We start from the raw sequence: 8,350 nt of genomic DNA, 5'->3' as shown, positions 1-8,350 counted from the left end.
TGCATCTTTTAGTTCTTTTAGTTAATCTTTCTGTTCCTTTAGCTTACTTAGTTTTAATTCCGCAAAAATTTTGCTAAACTCTCATACTACAATTTAACCCCCCTTCTTGTAGTATTCTTTGAAACAACACAATGAACGGTTTACAAGTTCCTAAAACTTGTTGGCGACTCTTTTACTCTAGCTTCCTTCCCTTTGGACGCCATTATGCTTAAGTGTATGATCATAATGGGGGTCAAGTGTTGGATGGTTGAAATATTCCCTACAAACATCATGCTAGGTATTTCTAGTTATTATGACTCAATAAAGAAAACTCTTTATGTAATCAAGTATACAGTTCTTTACAAAAATTTAAGTTTGGTGTTGTAAGGAGGGTGTTCCCATTGTAGGGGATCCTTCTCCTTTGTTGCCCATGACCCTTTAAAAGCCTAGGAATTTACACTTGTTAGGGTGTATTAGGATTTGAATTCGTGACTGTTTGGGAGACCTTGAATTAGAAATGATACTCTCATCACGCTTTCTTATAAGAAACAAGTAGCAGTCGCCAATGAGTTTTAGGAAAACTCATAAACCTCATTCATGCCTTTCTCCCAAGTAGAGTTCAAGTAATAATTATCACGAATCGTAAGTTTACCCATGCCCAAATTGATCTACATAAACCAGAAATGAGTTCAGGAGCGAGGGTACTAAAATAACGTTCCCTTTAGAGGGGAATCGCTATCTTAGCCCTAGTACGACCTCTACCAGCTCTTACTTTTTCACAATTTCATTACCAAACAATATATGCAACGCGATACCTAAAGAGTAATTAGTTGATTTTATTTAAAAGCATTAATCACGTAGGAATTACATTGCAAAAGTCGTTATTCTTTGTTTAATCAATATTCGTGAAAAGAACATAATAAACAATATTTGCCTTGTCTTAAGTGATAAAACAACAATTAATTATCAAATTCTAATCATGATTAACCAAAGAATACTATGTGAATTAATTAATTAAAAGTTTGTTTATAATGATCAAACAACACTATTTATTCAATTAAAGTTATTTAAACAATAAAAGAAAAGTGATTTATCTAAGTGCTCAGGAAACTAACAATTCTTCTTTTATGTAAAATCTACATTTAATGCGTTTATGGACTTTCTTTGTTCTTCGTACCTCCAAGGACTTCAATGGATTTAATTAGGGTTGGAAAGTAATTGGTAAGAGAGAAGAAAAATTTGTAGGATAGTAAGAGAACTTGAGATATTAGGGTTTAGAGAATACTAGGGTTTTTTAATTCTGATTTTTCGGTCCTCGTAATGTTGAACGAAGACCCCTATTTATAGGCGTAGGGATCTAGGTTAAGGGTTTTAGAGCCGCGCCATCTGATGGCGCGCACAACTCTCTGAGTCGCGCCATTTGAGTCGCGCTGGGTGCCGCGCGTGACTTAATGAGTCGCGCGCGCTACTTACTGAGTTGCGCCGGGATGCGGTTTTCCTTATACTAAAATGCGTTTTTAAAACTTCCATAACTTTTGATTGAAAATTCGAATTTAGGCATTTAAGATATCATTGGAAATCTCTTAATGTTTACTTTCAAATGCCGTTGGAATTAGGTTAAAATCTGTTATGTATCTAAAGATATGGCCATTGGAGTGCAAGGGTGTCGGTTTTAGGGTCCGGTTTAGTGTTTTGATCATAACTTCTTCATTTTAACTCGGAAAATATACCATTGTAAAGCTCTTTGAAAGTTCTATCCATATGTATAATCCATGAAAGGAAATATTATGGTTGTTTTTCTGTTTGGATCGGTTTTCAACAATGTAAGATCCATTGGATCGAATCATTGCATTTGCCGCATTAAGGTCTGTTATTAATCAAGTTTAAACATGTATGAGCACGTTTTAGGCCTATTTAGAAATCGAACAAGGCTATAAGATTACTTGGTCTCAATTATGATTTTTAACTTACTCATAATGCATTTTGTAGTCTAAAAACACTGCAACTTTGATCTAACATGAAGAACGGATTTTTGTAACATTATTGCACTTCCTTTCGGGACAAGAGGCCAAAAGTAGGTGTCTATAGGTGTTCAATCATACAATTTCTTGTCACCACACATAAAAATGATTTCATATAGATATATATTATCACTCATCATGCTTTGAACACCTCATGTAAATAAAATATGCACATAGAAAGACATACAATTCTAGCCTATATGCCCATTCTTTCCTACCAAATCTCACCACATTATTTAAAATCAATTAACACATAATTAAATACCGTAATTCCTTTGCATACCTTCACACATATTTTAATTTAAATTCAAAAAAATTCAAAAATATTATTTGAACAATAGAAAAAAATCGGACCTCTTAAAAAAAAAATTCAGACTTCTTAAAACAATTTCAAACTTGTTAAAATAAGCACTTGGCCAAGCTTTAAAAATATAGGTACCATTTAAAAAAAAAACGTTTTTGTCTTTAGTGGTAATGAAATCCAACTAAACGTCCCAGATACCACTTTGTAATACCCCGAAAATCAATACTATATACTAAAGTAATCACCAAAAATATCCCATAAGTACACGTGTCATGCTCACAATTAAATTTTCCCGCCAAAACCGTTTTTTTCCTTAAAATATATCAAGATAATTTATTTTATTTTTTTTTTTAAAAAAATCTACAGCCTAAAAAACACTAAAATACAGAACAATAACGTAGAACAACTTTAAATAGATGAACTATTTTTTCTTTACTTTATTTTTTTTGAGAAAAATAAGTGCATTTATTTTCCTTTTTTATCTTAATTTTTCTTTGATTTATAAGTAATTAGTTTAGATTAAAAATAACATAATAGTTAAATTAGTGATTTTTTACCCTTTAAATTTCATTATCAATTCAATTTAAATTTATTATTACAAATAGAATATCGTCAAACTTTAATTGTTTAAATTATATGAAGTATATTAATATTAGAAAATCTTTTATACCCCTTTGAATCTTCATTTGTTAATCTATAAAATGAAATGTTCATTTTCTACTAAAAATAGGGATTCTAACTCAATTTTAAATTCATTTTATGTTAGAAAACTACAAAGTCTGCGTAATCCCCTATATTTTAAAATATATTATAAATAAAATTTTATTTTATTTATAATATTTATTAGTATTTTTATGAATTTTATTTTAAAAAGTTTCAAATTATTTTGGGTGGAAAATTGTTTTTATTACATTATGATTTTTTATGAACCATCATTCTATAACTCATGTCCAAACAATCAAAGCCAATCTCACTTTACATACTTAATTGGCCCATTAATTTTATGAGGCCCAATTTTACAACTTGCCCTACACCACTCTTTCTCCTATAAATACCCTATACATCCCCAAAATTTTCCCCACACAAAAAGGTTAGTAAATTTTCTTCTCTTTATTTTATTTCTTTATTTTTCCTTCATATTTCTTTTTCCTTTATTTTCCTTTTCTTTTCCCTTTTTCTTTTTGTTCTTATCCCCCCCCTTTTACGTGAGTTTTCACTCACCACCACCGCTGCCTCCCTTATGCCGCCAGCCACCATTTACTCCGACGTTGCCCCCTAATCGCTGGCAAACCACCTGGCCGGCCACCATGGCCGCCTCCCTCACCTTCTTTCTCCATTTATTTTGTTTTATTCTCTTGTGTTTTTAAATTGTTTTGGATTTTGATTTTAGTATAAAGATTATATTTTTAGTATCAAACTATATTTTGATGGTATAAAAATTATAAATTTCAGACTATAATTGTTGTTTTAATTTTAAGATTTTATGAATTATAAACCTAGGGTTTTAATTTGTTTAAATTGGGATTTTAGGGTTCTAATAATCAATTAATTTGGGGCTTTTGTTCCTATTGTATTTATAATAATTAATTAAGCATAAAAACATGTTTTGAATTAAGTTTTATGGACTTTTAATCAAATTTATATGGCTGGAAATTTGTTTTAGTATTAATTTGTGATTATTGGTTGTTTTCTAGGAAGTGATTATTCCTTAGAAGACTTTTAAGTTATTAAAAGTGGCACAAATGATTGTTTACACGAGGTACAAACATGTCTACTTCGTTGTAAGTAGTATCATGTTTAGGTACCAAAAGAAGAACTTAGTTTCATGTTTAGAGAACACTTGGATGTAAATTGTTTGGTTATACATTTGATTTATGCATGTGCTTATATTTATGAGACATGTTTTGGTGAATTGATTATGTTTGTATGGAATTATGGATGCAAGCATGTTGAATTATATTGGATTAATTGTTTGTATGGAATGTTGAAACAAACATATTGGATTGGTTTGTTAACCACATTTGGATTATTAAAGGATTGGAATTGAATGATTTAAGTGGAATGAATTTATTAATTATTCCACAAGGTTATTATTTATTTATTTATTTATTACTCAATCATGACTTGTTAGTATGTTGAGTAAAGGTGGATTATTAAGCCGAAATGGCTAGCTGGGTTGACTATGTTCAACAATTTGGATAATTTGGAAGTTTATGGGAATTAAAGGTTAATTTGTGATGTGATCACCATTGTCCTAAATAAGATTAAAAGTGAATTGATGTATGATTGTTACGTATGGTCTTCTTGAATGAGTAGGCTATTAATTAAAATTGTAATCACGTAAAGTGAAACATGGATGAGCAATAAAACTCTTGAAAGCGTGCACTTCTAGAGTATTGACAATTATTGGTTGGGGTACACGGTGGTAGCCCGTGGCTTTTCGAGGCTTGTTTGATCAACATGTCCTCTTTTCTTTTGGTATTTACATTTTATTTTATAATAAAAGTTAGATGGGAGCCTAGACTAAATTTGTGAGAATGGAGTCGCGCCCATTCTTGCATTGCGCTAAACTTTTATTTTAAATGGTCATTTGGGACCAAAATGATTTGGTGGATTGGACAACCTCGTCTATTGCTTACTCCAAATTAAATTAATCAAACTAAATACAAAGAGTCAAGTGTTTGGAATTGGTTAGTAAGTATGTTGAGTCAATTGAATTGTCTAAGTGTAGAATCTTGATTAATGAATTCGTGTTTTATGTTTATTTACTTTAATTAATTGATCATGCTAGGTTTGGTATGTTGTAGTTCGTATGTACTCAGCTTTGCTGATTGCGTGCTTTTGTGTGTGTGTGTGTGTGTGTGTGTGTGTTTTTTTTGTCATGGCCTTTGCCTTTCAATGACCCTGTGATGATCCAATTATTACACTTGTACTATCGGGGAGCAGTGTGCACAGGTTAGCTTGATGTTGTGAAGTTCAGGGATTTGACATACGCATTGTCAAGGGATTGGTGCGATTGAGAGTATTCGTTCTTTGTGTTGAACTTATTTATGTTTTACTATTTTGATTATGTTTTGGGATTTTGAATATTGTTTTGATTTAATAAGGGTCTTTATGGTTCAAATTTGTAAGCTTTGACTTATTGATTTTCTAAATTATATTATTTTAAGATTTAAGTTGGATTTCCGCTGCAATACTTTGATAAAGCCTTAACGTTTTAACACGTGGCCGTAATATGCTAATGGTTCTCCTCTATTTTTATTTCAAGTAAGTGGTTTGGAAATGGAAGAATTATTGGGGTGTTACAAAGTGGTATCTGGGAGCTTAGGTTGGATTTAATTACCACTAAAGCCAATATTAAAGTTTTTAGGCGCCTAACGTTTTAAATTTAATGAGTTTTATTTAACTACTTTATTTAAAGTTAACTTAAGTTTTCAAAAATTATTCTATTCTATTTTATTTATTTTGGCATCTATATTTATAAAAAAATTGTTTATTTTATCTAATTTTTGAATTATTTATTTATTTTGAAATAAAATTAATTAATTAATTTATTTTATTTTCTTAACTTCCTTACTAGTTTCATTTTATCGGTGAGATTTGGGTAGCTTTAGAAAGGGTGTATAGGATAGATTATTTCTTTCTATATGCATTGTAATTAATTCTTTTGTCTTTTTATTATTGTATGAAGTGATTATGCAAGTTATTCAATTGTGTTTGTTTTATCTATAGGTGCTACTTGATTGTGATAACCTAGTATCATGTTTAAGGTTTAAAGCACGTAATATGGAACTATATGTGATGATTTGTGCTATATGATATGTGTAATTAATTTTATGCAAAGCATATAATTATGTGACTATTATAATGTGTTTATTTAATTATATTATTTACTTAATGTTTGGATTTTGGAAGGGATATAATCAAGGGAATTATTTTATTTAATTTTCGTGTGCGTAGGAATGATCAAAATGAAATAATAATTTCCTTTAAAAGTGATTTATTAGGGGTGATTGTGTGGTCGTGTCCACCTTTCTACCTTAATATATATATATATATATTTAATGATTATGAATGTGACTTATTGAGCAAGTGATTTCTTTCGTGTTGATGTCGGCCTGAGAGTGTGTTGCATTTCTAGGCAGAGAAGGAGGATGACTAAAAGCAATGCTTTAGCTGATGCTATTAGGCTTCTAGCTGAGAACTTGAACCAAAACCGCAATGATAATTCCGATCCTGCGGGTGAGATGTTTAAGAAAATTGCCCAAGTCAAGCCACCATACTTTGAGGGAGGTGGAGACCCAACTTTTCTGGAGAATTGGATTAGGGATTTCGATAAGATCTTTGCTGCTTTGAATTGCCATGAGAATATGAGAGTGGATCAAGCCGCCATGTATTTGAAGGAAGAGGCAGATATTTGGTGAAGGGATAATGGAAACGTGCTTCGTGCTGAGGCTAATTTTGGTTGGGAGACTTTCAAAACCAAACTTAGGGAGAAGTTCTATCCACCATTCTTAAGGAAGCAAAAGGCTCAAGAGTTCATCAATCTGTAAATGAACAATATGTCAATTACTGAGTAGTATAACAAGTTTATGAACTTGTCGAGGTTTTCTTCTGAAGTAGTGCCTACTGAGGAGTTGAAAGCTCAAATATTTGAGCAAGGTTTGACTAAACAGTTACAGAAGGACTTGGCTAGAAATACTTTTAAGACTCTTGATAAGGTTTATGGGAGAGCAGCGCACTTGTACGGTCTGAATGTCAGAAGTGCACCTGAGAGTGGAAGTGTTGGAGAAAAGCGTAAGGATTTTGGAAATTCGAGTGACCAAGGTAACTCCAAGAAGCCATGGAACGAGAATTTCCAGAATAGGAATGTTCAGAACAATGGAGGGTCGACTAAAACTAATGGCCAAGCTGAGAGGCATTACAACTGCAAGAGATGTTGCAAGGATTATTCTGGAAAGGATTGTGATGGAAACTTGGTTGTGTGTATATTTTGTAACAAGAAAGGTCATAGGGAGTTTGAGTGTTTCTTCAAACTAAAGCAACAAGGGAATGGGAACAAGTTTACTTTAACAAGCAATCAAGGAGGGAATTCGAATGGTCAAAATGGGAATGCAAAGAACGAAAATGTTAACAACAACAACTCCGGGAATCAAGGAAAGAATGTTACTCCAGGTCGTTTGTCTGTGATGAGCATGAAGGAAGCTGAAAGGTCTAAAGCTTTATTTGATTCTGGGGCCACCTATTCTTTTATTTATAGTTCTGTTGTGAAACAATAAGGACTAGTTGAACCGAATCCGTTTGACTTGCCTATTAGTTTGCCTACTGGTGAAGTTGTGAGGTGCACCAAGATACATAAGGGTTTATCTTTGAGGATTGGAGAGACTGATTTTTTTTTTCCATCTGATCTTATAGAATTTGAGTTGGGTGACCTTGATGTCATTTTGGGAATAGATTAGTTGGCTACTTATAAAGCTAAGATTGGTTGTGAAGTACAGAAGGTTTATTTAGGGAGTCCTTTGGGAGAGAATGTGTCTTACAGACATTTTGGGAAACTAAAAGGTATTGGGATTATTTCTGCAATGAAGTTGTCGAAACTTGTAAGTAAGGGGTATCCTTTGTTCTTTTGTTGTGTAACTTGTAAGTAATAAGTAGTAAGGTGAATGTGGAAAATGTGCCAGTTGTGAATGAGTTTTTGGATATATTTTGTGAAGAAAAAAGATGGGAGCATGAGGTTGTGCATTGATTATAGGGAGCTGAAATAATATGACAATAAAGAATAAGAACCCACTACCCAGGATTGATGATTTGTTTGATCAATTGAAGGGAGCTAGCGTGTTCTCCAAGATTGATTTACGTTTGAGGTATCATTAACTAAGAATTGCTGATAAGGACATTCCTAAAACTGCTTTTTGGACTAGATGTGGCACTATGAGTTACATTTATGCCTTTTGGGTTAACAAATACAACTGCAATCTTTATGAACTTGATGAATCAGGTATTCTATGAGTAAGTTTGTAGTTGTTTTTATTGATGATATTTTGGT

The sequence above is a fragment of the Chenopodium album genome, chromosome 6 (assembly GCF_948465745.1).
Source record: "Chenopodium album chromosome 6, dcCheAlbu1.1, whole genome shotgun sequence".
NCBI lineage: Eukaryota > Viridiplantae > Streptophyta > Magnoliopsida > Caryophyllales > Amaranthaceae > Chenopodium > Chenopodium album.
The sequence above is the reverse complement of the archived record's forward strand: the minus strand, read 5'-3'. Positions refer to the sequence as shown.